The sequence below is a fragment of the Drosophila suzukii genome, chromosome 3, assembly GCF_043229965.1.
Source record: "Drosophila suzukii chromosome 3, CBGP_Dsuzu_IsoJpt1.0, whole genome shotgun sequence".
Classification (NCBI taxonomy): Eukaryota; Metazoa; Arthropoda; class Insecta; order Diptera; family Drosophilidae; genus Drosophila; species Drosophila suzukii.
In genome coordinates, this window is record NC_092082.1 from 25,298,154 (window position 1) to 25,315,820 (window position 17,667).

Consider the following 17,667-nt stretch of genomic DNA (forward strand, 5'->3'; position numbering starts at 1 on the left):
GCTTTCACGAAAATCGTCGTAATTTCTGGCCAAACGAGCCACGCCAGTTGGGAATCCCCAAGCCCACAAGAGCATAGTTGGGACGCTTTTCGGTCGAGCCCCTGGTCCCCCTGTCGCTCCTGTCCTTTGACCCTGCCCTTTTGTGTGTGCCCAATGATAGCGTGAATAATGTCTGCGTCATTTTTTACATATACACACATTTGTGGAAATGTGCGGATGACTATTAAAGATGCCCACTAAGCGTGTGCGGGATGTTAGATTTATTTAATGTCAAGATCCCTCCATATGTGAGCGGAGGAGTGGGCCTGGTGGCAAGGAGATGCATAAATGTCCGGGAAGAGATCCCAAGCCGGGCGCAGAGGTTAAGCCGTGAGTTCTGGGCGAGCCCGGAGTTAGTTGCCTCGTTAAGGGGGCGTGGCAGGCGGGCGGGCAGTTTTTATGACCGAAACGTGTGGCGAAAGGGGACGGCGGGATGGCATAGTATTTGTGTGTGAATAATTAACGAACGCATAATAGCAGTCGGTAGGAGCTGGGCCAATGACTGATATAAATTCACACAAGTTAATGGGCGCTGGATGCTTTTAAAAAAGGAGGCCCCGGCTCCCCAGGAAGTGTTCACCGGCTGATGAGATGAAAGTGCTGCGGGGTCATTAAACGTAATGGCAGACTCGACAAAGTATGCCACGATAGATGGCCTCCACCGCCCACTCGGGTCAATTTATCGGCGGAATAGATCACAAATATGTCTGCTTTAGCTCGTATCTCCCCCAAACGACCCAATCGCCAATCTGCCGGATCTCTCACCCTCGCGGCTTGATTGCAGCAGTCGAATAAGCCCAATGAACTCTTCGGTGTGATTGGCTCTATCCCCTTTGCGAACTTCGAGTTGTCGGGCTTGAAAACTGGCAGCTCCTTCTCGGCCCGCTGCTTTAATGTTTAATGCGTTGAAGCACAACACTTCGGTTTATTAATTTCATTCCATTTTATTACATTGACATTCTATGCAAAATGGGGATTAAGCCTGCGGCCGTTTTATGAACCCGAGAGTAAATCGCTTAAATTAAAACAGCACAGCCGCCAGCGAGCGTGGTGGTGGGATTGGCGATATTTTAGCAGCGTCGAAACAATAAAAATATAAATAGTGTGGCAGGCGCAGCTGGCAGTAATGGCGAGGGTATAATGTGTCGCTGCGTCCTTCTGTGGGTGTCAACCCCCCTGGGCCACAAACGGCAACAAGCTGGCGCCACCACCCCACCAGCCCGCAACTCCAATGCAACACAACTGTGATTTATGCTGCGTGCAATTTAACATTTTTAATAATATTAAAATTACAAATTTATACACATCCACTTGTGTGTGCGCTCCAAGGTGTCGTAGTCCAATAAACTGCCTAAGTTGGGGGCGAAAGCGGGCCAAAAGGCTCTGCGGTGAGTGGGCGAGTGCCTGGCTTGATTTCATTTTAATTGGCTTTCCAGGCGGCTGCATTTCGCCCTACTGGCCCTCCTCTTCAACTGGAAGATGGAAACAGGGCGATCATTGACTCGACTGTGAGATGCCCTGTTACCAAATATGTTAATGATGGCATAGCATAGGTACAGGTAAACCCTATTATACTTAAAGACATACCCTCTTCTTGTACTTCTTTTGCGTCCAGACTCTCCAGACTCTATCACTTTAAACAATCCCGAGAGGCTTTAGGGTATTTTAAGTGTGTGGAATCCTTCCCCATGTAATTAAAAATTAGTTCAAGTGTGCAAATTTCGCAAAGTTAGCAGACCGAGGAATCAGGCGTATGGTGAACTCATGAACTCGGCCCCCGAAGAGAAAATCCAATTGAGATTCAATACGTAGTGCCTTTTTCGGGGGCTTTGGCTCAACTCCCATCCCTGGGGCCCACGCAACAATTGTGTGTTAAGTACTTTTTGAGTAATTGCCTTTTCGGAGTCCAGTCGACTTGCTCGGTCCTGGCTACAACCAATTTGCATAGCCGTTAATGAACATTTGCTAATATTTTGAGCACTAAAAAACATCGCCATTAAGTGGAAGGTGCCACGCCCCCTCTGCCGGGCCGCCCCGTTCTGGGGCGCCAAAGCGTGCGACAATCAAATAAAAGTACATGAAAAACACATAAAGGCACATAAAGGGGTATCCAGAGCCAGGGCTCCGGATTTTTTGTTATTCCCCGCATTTTAATGGTAAAGCGCGACGATTGCTTGAAACAAGCAGGTGAGCGGGGAGCGGAAGCGGGGCTCCCGCCATGTTGGTAATGGAGTTTGCAAACAAACATGGCCGCCGGGGAAAAATCACATAATTTACACGTTTGCATTTAAGTATTAAGTGGGCTGGGAGGGTGGAAAGTGGAGGCCGGCGGAAGGGAAAGGGCGGCAAGTGTTTCGTTTACTTTCACCGCGTTTGTTTGCGGGCCTCAGCAGTTGTCCCGCTATGTGTGTGTATGGGTATTTTAGGCTGTTCCCTGCCCCGACTGGGTTTTATGTGCACAGGAAGCAATTTTTGGGTCGACTTTATTGCCCCTGTCGTCGTCATCGGTGTTGATGTTGATTTTAAAGCGTTTAATGGCCTCGCGTTTCGGGGAGTCCTCGGCTAAATTGAAAAGAAAACCCCCAAACGGGTTCCGGACGAGCGAAAGATGAAGATTCAGCAACGGAAAGAAGATCTGGGTTTATATGTTTGAACAAAGTGTTGGGATTTCCAGAGATTCCAGAGATTTGCCTTGGAATTTGATGGGGTTGCTGCTGGGGCTGGCGGCTTGATTGAGCCCCTTTTGAGCCCCTTAAAGACATGCTGCACAGGGGTTATGATGGATTGACAATGGCCCCAAAGGCCGGGAGCGTTGGGGTGGAAATGTAGGACACGAAGGGTTGGGATGGCATGGCCCTGTACCAGTAGGTGTAGTGCCAACAGTCGTATACCCTGTTCATCTAATACCGCATTCATGGGCCGGTTATAATGCTAGTTATAATGCAGAAGTATATAGATAGGCCCCGCTCAAGCCGCTCCGTTCGTAATTACAGCCGTAAGTGGGCACAAATTGCGATACTCCGAATGGCTTTTCCGCCTTGTCCTTTGTTGTTCGGCTGCTTATAATCAAAAATTCCATTTAAAACTTTAAACTCATTACTGAATGTTTAATGGGCGCTCGTTTCCCGCTGGCCCTGCAGTTGTTATTTTTATTGTTGCCGCCGCTGCTCTTGTGCGATAAATCAACACAAAAAATTGTGCAATTTGTTAGGCGCGCAAAGACAGACCGACAGACAGACAAGGACAATAAAGGACTGGGTTCTCTAACGATGCGGCAACCTGTCGACGTCCGTGAGGAGACCCCAAAAGGGTCGTAGTCCTGGGCGCCATATTGTTTCAAGCAGGCGGCGCACAGCGGGCGACCTGAGCTCCGCCTCGAGCTCTAATCAAGTGTGTGCGGATGGGTGAGTAGTCGCGGATCCGGATTGGCATTCGCATTCCGGCTCTGGGCTCTGGGTTCCGGCTTCCGACCTTCCAGCCCATTCGATGGGCTTGGGCTTAGAGGCAGAGCCAAGATGAGTGTCACTCGGGTGGGGGAGCAAACTTTCGGCACGATTTGCATGTAAATTAATTGCCCTCGCCGTGTGCCCGTGGCCCGTAGCCATGCAGCGGGATTTTTTCCTGCTTAAGCAACCCTCGGGGCGAGATAAGTCGTATAAATTATAGCAATTTAATAAGTTTTAAATATACGCATCCGGCTGACTCGGTCTCTCTTTGTCTGTCTCCCGAAAAGTTGGTAAAATCTTACTGCAAAGTTTACGGTGCTCCACTCCCAGACTCCCGCCCTCCGAACTCCAAACTTGAAACTCCGCAATCCAGAATCGAGAATACCGAATCCAGACTCCTGACTACAGGTTGCCCCGGCTGCGTTCCGCTCCTGGTGCTATAACTCAAGACAAAAACTGTTGCCGATTAAAATTGTCGGTTGGGCATTAATTTTATGTCACGATGCGCTCGCAGCCGACGTGCCGTGTGATAAGGTGGCGACTCTTCTGCTCCTTCGGGTGTCCTTGGAGTCCTGGGAGTCCTGGCTGTCTGGCTGGCTGGCTGGCTGGGGTGGTTCCTTACAGTTCAGCTTGGTTCCCGCTCTAAATGAGTTTATGCAAGTGTGAAAATAAGTCTCTTAATGGCCCGGGCGGGCAGTTAATGAGTTGAAAGTGGCGGGGCACGTGGATTATGCTCCTTTGTCCGCTCCCAGGACTCCAGGTCCTTTCATTTTTCTTTACCTTTTCGGTGGGGGGCAAAACAAAACTTAATTTGTTGTTGCAGGTGAGACGAATAAATTATTTGATAACAGTTTCAGTTTTCCCAGCATAAATAAGATTTCTCGAGCGTTCGCCTTTGTTTGCCGAGCGACGGGGGGCGCGATGGGTTAGTTGGGGTGGTGGGGGCCTGGTGGGGTTGGTAGGGTTGGTTTGTTTACCGTTAGTCGCTTAACGCCCGGCTTAATAGTGTAGGGTAGCTTAAGCCTTGTCTGTTCCGATTCTGGCTGTTTCCCCGCTCAAATATTGGCTCAGATTAAATTCTGTGCGAGGCACTCCTACCCCTTCTCTTCTTTTTGGCCAACGTTTAGTGTCGCCAATCAGCAGTCTCACATGTAATTGGACACGTAGGGATAACATTTCATGGCCCCTGGCCACCGGACTTTTTGCGCCTGCTAACTGCGAATGGCTTTCCAGGACGACTGCCTGCATGTAATTACAAAGCAAAAGTTTCGCATATAATTTTTACAAAAACGCAAAACTTTTTCAATAACAAAAATTTGCACAAACAAAAAGAAAAACGACCGTAGAGCAGGAGCAATAGAGAACGACACAAATGGCAATGCCAAAAGGCAACTGTGAAAAAGTTTGCAATAAAAACGCCAATGGCCAGAACGACGTCACACAAGTGCCCGCTGGGGGCGGGGCAGGGGTCAGGGGTCGTGGGGCAGGTGCGGTGGGTACGTGAGGTGCCTGAGCAATGCAAATGTTTAATAAACTTTTTCAAATAAAAATTTATCTACGTTGACGTGCAGTTTTTAGACCAATTAAGCCCCTGGCTGCACTGCCAGTCGGAAGGACACGGCGATGTCCTTTGCTACGTGCTGCGTGCAGGATCCTTTGATCGGGGGATCCCCTGAAAGAAGGGGTCGCAGCCCGCCTATAATTACGACGCGTGTAAATTAGTGCTTAATGGCACGGGGATGCGCGCCTTGTCTGCAGCTCGGCATTTCCGGTTTTAAATTTAATTAGCTGATATGCTGCATAATTTCCTCGGCGCTCCAGGTCGGCAAGTGAGATGAGGCCCGCTTTTGGCAAACTAATAACAATAATTGCGATAAAGCCAGCATTAAATGCAGTGCAATAAAGGCGGGCAAAAAGTATATTTTAATTACGCATTTAAATTTGTTTGTTTGTTGTTATTGGGCCGCGGAGAAAGGTGAAAATAAATGCTGGGGCTGCCTTTTGTTTTCGATTTAATGAACTGTAAAGCGCAGCCATATTTATTGCGTACTTTTTTGCGTTATTGTTTATTTGCACGTTTGGTTTTGTTTTTTTCTGGCTTCGCTGTTTTTTTGCCCTGCGCTTGCACCTTTATCATTTAAATGCATTTAATTTAAATTACTGTAAGCGTTGTTTTATCAACGTTATTATTGGCATTGTTTTTGTTTTCTCCCCTGATTTCCCGATCGCGGTCGGTTTCCTATTTTATAGTCAATAAACATTGTCAGCCCTATCGGCCTTAATTGAAATTAGTTCCTCGACTGGGGACGCATCGGACCTTTGAGAGTGGAGTCTATCCGACTTCTTTCGGCCGCGGACTCGTCATATCCATGGTGTGCAATCATTAAACGGCAGCTGCCCGGGCGGACATCAATTATTGTCTCATAAAAAGTAATTTATATTAAAATCAAACCGCTTATAATTTCATTATGTTGATATGTACGGCTGAGGGGGCGAAATGTGCGGCCATTAAAGTTTGCCGTGGCAGACATTTTGTAATAAAGTTTGTGTTAATTAACGCACACAGCTGCAAAAAGCATTGGGCGGGCGCCTTTCTCCACAGAGGGGGTCCTGCTGCAGCCCCCCCTCGCGAGCCCCTGACGACCAGGACATGCACTTGCAATATTTAAATTCAATTGCATACTTTCGAGCGCACTCGTTTGTTTGCCGGCCACATGGCGCATACTTAATGAACCATGGCCTGTTCCGCTGCATATTTTATTTGCTCTCTGGCTTGTGACTGAAATACCTGCATAAAAATAACAACGCGGCGGGAGCAGCGGAGCACTGCGCTTTTTCCATCCATAAACGGCGCACTAATAAAAATCATAGCGAAAAAATTGGTTTGCCATTATGTTTAATAAAGTTAAACCGACGGCGACAACGAGCCGGGGGCAAAGAAGGGTTTTTGGGAGGAAAAGCGAAAGGAAAAGCCGGGGAAACTCGGTGCAAGCGAGTGAGTGTGTGAAATCGCCAATTGCCTGCCTAGTGGCTGGTGTGACGAGGTCAATTTCAGTTGGATGGGCCCGATTGGCTGGTAATTTAAGGAAGAACTGGGACAATATCCTTCTAATGCCTCCCGAGGTCCGGCCTTGCTGTCCCATTCTTTGCCAGAGTAAATAGATTAAGTGTGATTAAAACTGTCATTAACATTTCCCTGGGCTTTGGCGTGTCAATTAATATTGCTTTAATATTATTGCCAATAATTGTCATAATTTCTGTTTTTTCTTCCTGGTTTACACTAAAACTGCCATTATTTATGAGTGCTCGTTGTTGTTGCCGTTTGGCCATTTTTATGGCATTTAATTGTTTTAATTGTGTGCAACAATGGCCATTAAATATGCGCAACAACAACGGCCATAAGAGCAGCCAGGGCTAAAATGGATTTGACATTATGAAATTTATGAAATTAATAATTTTTCTATGCCCGGCTCTAATTGTCAGGCGAATTAATTACATTACAATTTGACTTTTTTCAGGCCTTGAACGTGCGTTCACCGCTCTAACCCCAAAACCCCTTTAATTGTGGTCAGATGTAAAGTTGATGGCCAGTCGAATTGCTTTTGAGCCGGTGGCCACAGAGTTATGGGCCCGATAAATTAATGTAAAATTATTAACTGACAAACGGTTAAATTATGGCAATTTATGCCGGCCGGGCCCATAAAATGGCGCATTTATTGGCCGATAACCAAGACCAGGGCACAAAGTGTTGGCATATATTAATATTATTATCGGGACACTAATTCGGATTAGCAATTCCGACTTTAATGGACTTTAAATTGCGTTTGATCCACTCACGAGTTGGCGAACTCTTTAATGTAAACCTCCCTTTGGCATACGTACCTGCAAAGAGAAGAGAGTTGAAGAGTTTTATTAGTATGTGGTATGCATATGGCTTAAAACTAGATACCCTGACTTTATTACATTTCAATTTACATCTTTCTGTGAATGTATCCTTCCCAAACACACAAGATTGCATATGCAATCATTTTCAAAGTCAACAGCGTGACTGCCCGCTTCCCATTTCCCATTTCCCCTTTTCCGCTCCTGCCATTTTCTTGCGAACTTATTTATTACGATCATGGCATGTTCGCCACGAACTAAGCCCCTGCTCCTCGGCTGCACTTTAAAAGCCATTAAAACGGCAAACAGGCTGCCCGAGTCGTCCATGTCCATGGAATCCATGAAATGTTTCCCCTCCAAAGTGCCCCCACCCAGCCGGCGCTGTTAATTTCATCAGAGCTACTGGTAATTGCGTGTATGGAGTTGCAGTTCCCGGCCAGGACAGCCCCATTGCCCAGTGCCCAGAAGTCAGACGCAGACGCAGCCTCCTCGGCCCCTGTTTGGGGTCCTGTTTTTCGGTCCAAAAAATATGCAATAAAGGGGCTGGGGCGCACTCGGGGATTGCCACAAGGGTGGCTCTGCCGGGACTGGCCCTGGATGCCATTGCCCACCGACTGGCTACAATTTATTGTATTAAGTATTAATGTTGGTCCTCGCTTTCCGCCCTGTGTGTGTCTGGGCGCTGTATGCATAATCCGAAAGCCAAAAGTAATTATATTAAGTAATTGATGAATTTGCCTTTTTCCGCGAGCCACGCCCACCCCGCGCCCACTCACTCAGTCCGTGGTTATCGGCCAGAAGACCCCGAGGATGGGAGGATGTGGGCTTTTATATACGGCCAATGCCAGACGATTGGCAGACAGAAGGATGGATAGATGATAGTGTAGCACGGCCCCAACCGAGGGCAAATAAAATTTAATAAAGCGGCAAATAAAAATTTATCGTGTGTCATTTTAGGCGCACTGCGACAGGACCAAAGGACATCCCCATTACCGTCGAACGACAATGACCGACAATTTTTTGATTTGCTCATCTGATAGGCGGCCATTTCCGGTCGGCGGGCAGCAGCTCCGAGCTAAGCTTTAAGCGCTGCGGAGATACTTTTGAAGCCATTTTTTCGATCTGCTCTCCAAGATTTATTTGCACATTTAAAATTTGATTGAAATAAATCGCTCTGTTTATGGAGATATGCACTCGCAGCCGTGGGGGATAAGGGATGTAGGATGGCGTTTGTGGGGGTTGCAATCGGAATTCGGGGGTTGCGTGTCACCTTGATGGATTGCGCTCAAATTGCCCTAAAGTTTAAAATGGAAAAAACGGATTTCAAGAGAGCGGGTTCTTGATAAATGGAGTGCACTGCTGGGCTGAACAGCCCCATACCATGCCTTTCCTCGCCCAGAACTACGATCCAGTGGAAACTCATTAACAAATCGAAACGGGAGACTCAAAAGTACACACTTTGATAATGGCACTTTTTATGGTCACTTATCGGAGGCGTCGAAGACAATAAACGCCAGTATAACCGAGTGAATATAATTATGCCGAAACCGAACTTTTGCGCTCTTATCGCTAAGGAGTATAAACAATGACCAGGAACAGAAACAGAAACAGAAACCGAAACCGAACCCAAAGGAGCGGCAAAGCGAGGTTGCGAAAATTTATTGGGGAAATTGGCCAGAGTCGAAGGAACTTTAACGAAACGATACCAAAGTTTATTACTCAATTACAAACCCATCAAAACGAAAACGAAATGAAACGAAACTCTCGCAGAGACCAGAGCGAAATCCGAAAGATAAATGAAATTGATAAGCGCGTAATTTATGTTTGGATTTCGTTTTATTCTGTCATTAACGCACAGTTGCCTCGCCCAGTCAAGGAACCCCCCCCCCCCCCCCCCCCCCATTCCCACAATGGTGTTTTGTATTTGGGTTGTTCTTAGCCCAGTTGCGACGTGGCACGCTCTTCCTCCATTTGCGGAAAGTCGGGAAAACTTGGTCAAGGCGAGTCGAGGTTGCTGCTGCCTTTTCCTTTTCCCTACCCCTTAACCACTGGCGAACTCACCCCTTCCGCGACTGCCCCTGCCCACGCCACTGGTTTGGGCCCCACATAATCGATCAAAATCGACCGATTGCCAAGCGTTAAACGGCATCGACTATTGCATTCCATAAAACCGATCGGAATTTTGCATTTTGCGGCTCGTTTTCTGCGGGTGTGTGCTCGTGTGGGGCGGGGGCGGGGCATTATGCTGCCACGCCCACCAGCATTATGCATAAATAATTTCGAAGCCGGCGGTTGAGCAGCAACAAAGGCCGCGCTGCACATAATGAAAAATTGAAACACGAAAATTGTCAAAAACACCGACGCAGCAGAAGCGAGGGGGTTGCATTGGATGGGGTGGGGGTGCATTACCTGTCAGGCCTTGCCGGAAATGAAATTTTGCAATGATAGCAGGTGAAGTAGGATGGGGCGAGTTCAACCGCATACATCAATGAATGCATGGCGGAATCGGGGAATCGGGGGATCGGGGAGCTTTGGAGGGCGGGGCAGACTGACAATTTTGACAATTTTCGTTATGCAATAAAAATGATGTGCGGCGACAAAACTGTGCTACTCACTCACCGTTCATCGCTTATACAAACCGTTATACTGACACATAGCCCCCGGCCCCATGCATTTGTAATGCCCCCAGCAGGGCCCAATCCCACCCAGAAATGAGCAAAAAGCGCCATTCAATGGACATTTCATTAATGCTAAATGCGGGCGAGCGAGCTTTAGAACTCGCAATCGGCTTGAAAGCGTCCTGCTCGAGCCGGAAGTTAATTGAAAATGATGATAACACATATGGAAATGTAATTGTTTGTGAACTGTAGCATGCGAGTCGCGGAGGATTGAATTAGTGGGCGAACGGGGGATTTGGTTTCAAATCCACCCCAAGAGTCGACAGTCGGCTTACACCCCCCCATCAGGTGAGTGAAATTCATTAGCGGCACGTCTGCTCTGTTAGCACCTGTTCGCCACGCACTCCAAGAATCCAAGAATCCGACTCACCTCCCCTCACGAAAATCCACTAAATCAATTCAATTCAATTACAAATCGCTTCGCCCCTCCAAAAACGCCAGCCAATTAGGCGAACGCATTTAGGTAGCATACTTTTGTGGGCCCACGGCTGAGGAGAAAAAACTGCCTTTTAATCAGAGCCCCGATGTCGGCTTAGCGGCTGATTGGATTGTGGGGATGTGAGGTGGCCGAGAGACAGCGCTCTGCGTGGCCTTTGTATAATTAAAGCGGCGCCATGGCAACCGACCTGGCCAAATCAAATCGACAACAGCTGAGACGAGGGCAACGGAAGACCTAAAAACGCTCGCCAAATTATCCGAGTGCTAAAAAATCCAGCATTCTGCGGTAATAAATCTTCCCGCCACTCCAGTTCAAGTAATTTCAATTTTATTTTCAGTTCGGCTTCCGCAACCACATACAAAAGTAATTAGGGGCATTTTTTCACGTCCTGCCCGTTTCTTTCGACGAGTTTAATTAAAATGGACTTTTTCTCGCGCCGCGTTATTTATTTATTTGCGCGTTTCCTTGTGATTTGAGTGTTGCGGTAATTAAAATGACATTATTCAGAGTTACTTGGCGAAAAGGGTCGACCCTGGGAGCCGGGGCCAAAGGTCGTTGTCGCGGCTTGTTTGGCGACCAGATAGGCGTTTATTACCGGACTATCTAGATGGAGCCCCACCCTTTGGGCAGGCTATAGTATGGAATCAGAAAGCGATTAGTCCAAGATTTGACTTTGATGGGTCTGAGGTTGAGATGGGTTCGCTTCACTTTCCATACGGAAGGTCCCGCGGGAAAGGGGTAGTTCACCGCACAGACAAATTTAATCCGCGTCCATCGGCGACTCAGTTCAATAAACTTTTGTCTAGCCCAGAAATCCATTAACGCCCTATAGACGTGATCGATTTGCAGAGCGGTCGGTTGGTCCAGCGAACAAGGGACTCACTGCCTCGCAAAAAACAAACACGCACTGAAGTGTGTTCTGAAAAAGTGCATGCCAGTTTACGCTCTTCAGTTCGCCAGCGTGGGAGTTGGGAACTACTATTTTTAATCACTTCAGCAGTTTCATTTTTTGCTGCTGTCGTTTTGTTGCTGCTCCGCATTGTCTGCTGCCTAAAGAGCAAGCACAATGACAACATTTAATAGATTGCCAAAGAGCAGTGGCTGGTGGGCGGTGGGCGGTGGGCGTGTCTGTCTGGGGCTCGGCATAGAAAAAGCCTAGGCAGGCAAACAGAGCGTAGGGCATAGAAAAGCTCCTGGCGTAGACAAAAGGCCCAGTTCTCCACCGATCCCCTGATTTACTTTTTTGATGGGCCACGAGTTGCACAAGGGGTTAACTGTTCTATGAGTCACTGCCTGAATGACTTGTTGGGCGGCAGGGGTGGCAGGGTATTTATAAAGATATTTCTCTGCTGGCTGTTTGCTGATTTCGTACGCTGATAAGCATGAAAGGAAACCAGATCCCAGATCCCACCCCCCGATTTTTCCGGGCTGCATATCAATGAGGCGGACTGTTTGGTCTTGTGGAGTGGCGTTTTAAAGACGTTTAACGGCATTTTTACACTTGCATGCGTCATCGGAGTAACCTTTCCGTGTGGTCGTGCGTGGCTCCAAGTGTTACACATTTGCATTTGACGTGTTTCCAAATCCGTACGGCTTTCAGACTTCCCCGCAAACGGTGTGCAAAAATAGTTTGGCTTTTAGTTATGAAAATTGCGCAGTTTTTCTCTTGGCAGTTTTTTGCGTGGCTTTTCCAAACGCTGCTTATAATTGCTCCATTAAAATTTGTTTATGGCCAAAGTTTATGCCGTGAGTCGTGTCCCCTCTGCTTTGCAGTCGTCAGTAATTAGAATGTCAGAAAAGTTGCCATAGTTGGGTGCTATTTCTGGCCCACTTAGCGCTGAAACGCCATGGGGTTAGTGGTATTCGTGCTCCACATAACTATGGACCTACTCCGTTCAAGGTGACCATTTTGCGGCCTATTGATGGATCGCTCGGCTGGGCTCGCACCCAGCATCCTTCGGCTTTTACTTCCACTTTCACTATCGCCCTTTTCCTCCATCGCTCTCCTGTAATTGGCAAAGATTGAATGACCCACAGCCGACCCGCCGCATCATTTGTTAGATGACTCATGCAAAACTTGGGCCCACTCCGGCTGACCCTTCTCGACCCATTCCAGACCATCTGCTCCATCAATTGGCAAAGGTCAGCAAAGGTTAGTCGGGCCGGGGCCTAATGGAGTTTTATTTTTAAGTCGTGCCTAAAAGCATGCTGTAAAGCTGTGCCGCCCGGCCGTTTGTTTGTGTTTCAGGAGGAAATTTAATATCATCGTCCTGCGTCCTGCGTCCTGCACTGCACACTAAAAGGTTTCCACGACGCTTTTAATTACACTTTAAACAATAGCTGCACGCAGCCAGCCCCGCCTTTCACAACCCCTTTGCTTTCCTTTCGCTTTCCCTATTTTTCCACTTTTCCCACTCTGGGAAATTGCCAGCGTTTGCGATTTGCGCTTGATTAAATTCTAATTATAAAGCGTGCGTATTTTCGGTTGGATCCGTCCGAGGAAAAGTCCTCGCCCATCGCTGCCCATTTTCGGTCTTCTTTTTTGTGCTGGTTGTTTACCATTTTCCTTGATTTTTACGACTTTTTAATGATTTTCACTGCCAGTCACTCATTTCGCCACCATCGCGTGCCCTGCGTTCTCCTTTCGTTGGCTTTAACCAATTTTCTTTGACTTTTGCGTTTTGTGTTTCGACAGTTCTACTCGCACTGGATTGCTTTTTGGGTTTGGTTCGGTTCAGTTCGGTTCGGTAATTTGCCAGCTCCCTCCCCAAAAGAGTCCTTTTCCCCTCCTGCCACAGCCCCTGGCGCTCCCCATTTTGTTTACTGCTAATGCGACTTTTAACGCTGATTAATGTTTTCTTTTTTACAGTTTGCCTTCCATTTTCCACTCCCGTCGGGCGGGGGCTGCGCTTTCCACCTGCCAGAGGGGGCTTTCTTTTGGGGAGAAAGCAGGAGAACCGTGTCCCACTCGGTTGGTCGTTCATTAAATTCATTTAAAACGTCCATTGCGACCACAAATAACATTGGCAGTCAAACAATTTGGCCGGGAGGCAAACAAATTGTTTGTTTGGCTGTCACATGTCAATAAAATTAACACTTTAACGAGAGACAGAGTACACAAGGAATATACATATTTTACACAATTCACAGTCCAGGTCCGAGAAGAAGTCTTGTTCTTTTTTGTTGTTGTTTAATTAAGGCAACAACATATCAAGGACTTAGCCTGGCAGACAATAATTTCCTTGACAGCTGCAAAATGCAGAATTTCCCAAGCCAAATTGAAATTTATACAGGAGACACACTGAAAGCAGAGGGAGCTCTGTGGGAGGATGGAAATGGAGAGTTTCGGCTTTTATGCAAAATGCAAACACAAAAACATCGGAATGCAAATTGCATTAAGTGCTCTGTGTGTGTGGCAGAGGGAGACAGGCAGCTTCGGGCAGAGGGAGGGGGGGAGGCAGGCGATTCGCTAGGTGAGGTCAAATCATTTGCTAGTAAATTCAAAGCTGCAACAGCAAAAAGTCATTTTTAATTGATTATAAACATTGAAATATTCATTCTGCCATGAATGGAAAAATGCGAGGACTGAAAAAGTTTAAATTCGATTGCCATTCTTTGTGGGCAACCGACATTAATGGGGAAAGTGCCTAAAAGTGTGCTTTGCAATTTTTCGCCTCATTTCCGTCCCGTTTTTATCGCGCTAATTTATTGAGCCGATTATAGGGCAGCCACTGATTCAAAGCGGCGGGAGCCTCGAAGCGGGGGAGTAATTATTATATTTTCCATAATTTTAATTAGTTGATAGTGCAAAAATAATCAAATTGCATTATCTGCGGCACGCTTTTCGAGCCAGCCCGGTTTTGTTAAAGCGAAATCGGCATTTTAAAGCCTTTTGTCCATGCGAAATGCCTCGGGGAAGCATAAAGGAGGGAGATAAACGCATATATACATGTGCGTACATAAATGATATATGAATTCTGCATAGAAATTAGGTAAGTAGACACGGGCAGCCACATACGATGCACTCGTGGCTTTAATTGATGGCCTGTTTTAGATTTAATGCATTTTCCAAATTGATATTAATCAATTTTTGGATTATTTATTAGCCATGGAATGAAAGAGCCCACAGCGACATCTCTGGGATTGGTTTTTAAGTAGAACGCTCTTCGGGAAAGTCCGTGTTTATCACTGCAAATTGATTTGTGCGGAGTGTGAATATGCCTGGGATGTGTTCTTTGGCATTTTGGCCAGGCACCTGCGAGAATGCAATCACATAATGCACATAATGCCAAAAGTCTATTGTCAACAAACACACTCCCGTTCCTTCCAGCCCGACTCCTTTGGCCCGAGTCAAGCCCCAAAGTATGTGCATGCAGCTCTCGAATGTTTGGCAAGAGTTTAGACTGTTCGTGGACCGAGGGGAAGACACGGGCATCGGCAATGCCAGTGGAGAGTGTTGGCCAAGACAATAAAATATGAATTTATGGCCTATTTGCTTGGCTTTGCATGGACCCAAGTCAAGCGCATTTTTACTAGATAGAGTCGAGACTCACTGGCAAAGCCTCACCAAAGTCCCAGGACTGGCAGCTTAATGAGCTTTGCCCATACTAATACATTGGCTGCTCTAGATACCACAACATGTATGCTTAAAAATTCTACATGATCCCCCACATCCCTCCATATTTCCTTCGATATTTCTGGGAAAATGTGTGTGCATTCACTTTATATCGCTTGCATAAAAAGTCGGAAGCGAGACAAAGTCAGAACCAGCAACATTTCGGTTCAGTCTCATTGGCAAAGCATTTGCGGTCTTAACTCGGTTACGGCCATGGGTATTTTCGGGACTAGAGCGCTTTATGCAGAAGCATGCTCTTAGGGCCCGGATTGAAAGTGCATTGCGAAGATCTGGCTCTGAGGCTGCTGCCTTTAGAAATGTCGAGACCCCAGCCGGAATGGAAATAGGCCAAAGTTTATGGGATGCCTGAGGGCATATTGAATGCAGACGCACAATTTCTAATTGTCTAACTCAATTTAGGGCCCTGCAAACTCTGCGTAAACAACCCCCAGCCCCATTCTACGCCGTTCTGCGCAAAGTTTAGTGTCAAATGGGTAAATTTGATTACGATTCTTAGTTGGGTTATGGTAATCGAGTTGGAAATACTTCAAAGTTTCGATAATAACGATGATGGCCTAGTCGCTGCGCTGCCACGCAATTGCCAGTCGCCCCATTGAAAGGCTTTCAGTTCGGGCCAAAATAGTCGTCATAATAAATGAAAATCCCCGCCCGGGGAACTCCACTCCAAACTGAGGCTGCTCTCGAAGCTACTAATAGCGAGCAAAAGTATGCCATGAAATATGCATAAAATCACTTGCAAATGCGCTAAGCGAGCGACGTGGCATGGCGGCTGGCTGAATCGTTTCAGTTTCAGTTTTTGTTGCTGCTGCATTTTGGCAAACGAGCTGCCAAATCAAAAATCGTTGAGCGTGTGAAGTGTCAGTTGGTGGGAGCAGTAGCAGGAGCAGGAATCGGGCCGAGAGCAGGGAAATGCACATTAGACAGCAGCCATGGCAGTCGACGTTTTCGGGGAAATTGCCTGGAAGGAGCTCGGAGTAGCAACTGGAGCAGCTTGCCTGCCTGCCTGGAGGTGGGCCCAAATGAAAATCCCCATTGCCCGGAATGCGCAGCAACTACAATAAAAAATTCAGCCCCATAAATGCTGAATGCACTCGAAATGCTTGTGTGTGCGGGCTCCGTTTAATTGGCCCGAAGCCTCAAATTATGCAATAGTTGCAGTCCAAATTGACCGCAAACAAACCAGCAATAATTTTGAATTCATTTTTGCGCGTCATAATTTATGCAGAAATTCAATCTAAATTAAACATCAAACAAAGCCAACAGGCCACTCCCACTTCACCCTTTCGACGCCTTGCGTGTCTGGCGGGGCGTGCAATGCTCATTGCGACACATTCGCACCTGCAATTAGCTCAATGAACCTGCCAGCCCCTCGACAATCCGCGCTCCTGTCAGTCATTGCAGGCGGCAGCTGTCCAAAATGTAATATTTAACGCCATTTTATGCAAATTGAAATTATGTTAATGGGCAGCCAACCAGCAATTGATGATGACGTCTGCCCGACTGCAAAAATGATGATGACCGGGCCAACAGTCCGGTGCATCGAATCGCATCGCTTAAAGCACTTTGCATGTTTATTACTTGATGTGCACCTTCATCTCGCTCCGATTCCGTCGTTGTCTTCGCTCATCAATGGCAATGGGTGAATGCGAATGTGAATGCGAATGCTTGACAATTCTGCACGACTCATTTGCATTTTAATAATAATAATAATCACAATGATGCACAATAGCTGGAGCAGCGGCGACCACGACGAGGATAACAATAAGCACATGAAATCACACATTCATCGGGAGGCGATGCGATAAGCTGTCGGAGCTGCAGTTCATCAAGTTCCCTGCGTCCACAATGGCACGTTCCATCTCCTTCGACGGCAGCCGCAGCATGTGCAGCATTTACATCTTTCTTTCCGCCCGACCCACCCAAGCCCCGCATTTCCATACTACCGAGCGCCTGTTTGTTGTCGTTACCGTTTTGTTTATATTTGCTTAAATGTGCGGCGCATACTCATAATTAGTATGCATGTGTGCATCTGGGGGAGGGCTGTGTGCGTATTTGTGCATGTGTCTGTGCCAGCAATGTCTGGGTCTCTGTGTGTGGGCGCTGCCATTGCAATTTGCTTTTGTTTGGTTTAAAAAGCGCGTTAAATTTGATCATTGTTGCCGCCGGCTTTGTTTGCGTACTCATTTGCTGCTGCAAGTGTGAACGAGTTAAAGCTCCGTCTAACGCACAAAAGCGATTCCCCATTATCTCATATCTCAGTCCCGTAAAACCCCGATATCTGCCCTGATTTTACTTGCACTCACCCGAGGGGACATAGTCATAAAATTGCGTATACGTACCTAAAAAGAGAACAAGAAAAGGTTGTTAATTTAGTAAGCAAGTTGGCAGGATGGGCGGAAGTGAGATAGTGAGATAGAGAGATACATTCGGGAAAAGGTCCGGGATACTTCCAGTGACAACGCCTAAGTGGGGCTTAAAAATTCAATAAAAAATCACTTAACATTCCATAAGAAGCTTTCAACGTTTCACATACCCAAAAACACACAC

General features: G+C 47.0%; 1 protein-coding gene across 9 annotated transcripts in view; it reads right to left on the reverse strand.

Moving 5' to 3' along the window:
- The window catches only part of Ten-m (teneurin transmembrane protein Ten-m), a 346,722-nt gene that overhangs the window by 16,434 nt on the left and 312,621 nt on the right, over positions 1–17,667 (reverse strand). The gene's annotated exons all lie outside the window — the stretch shown is intronic.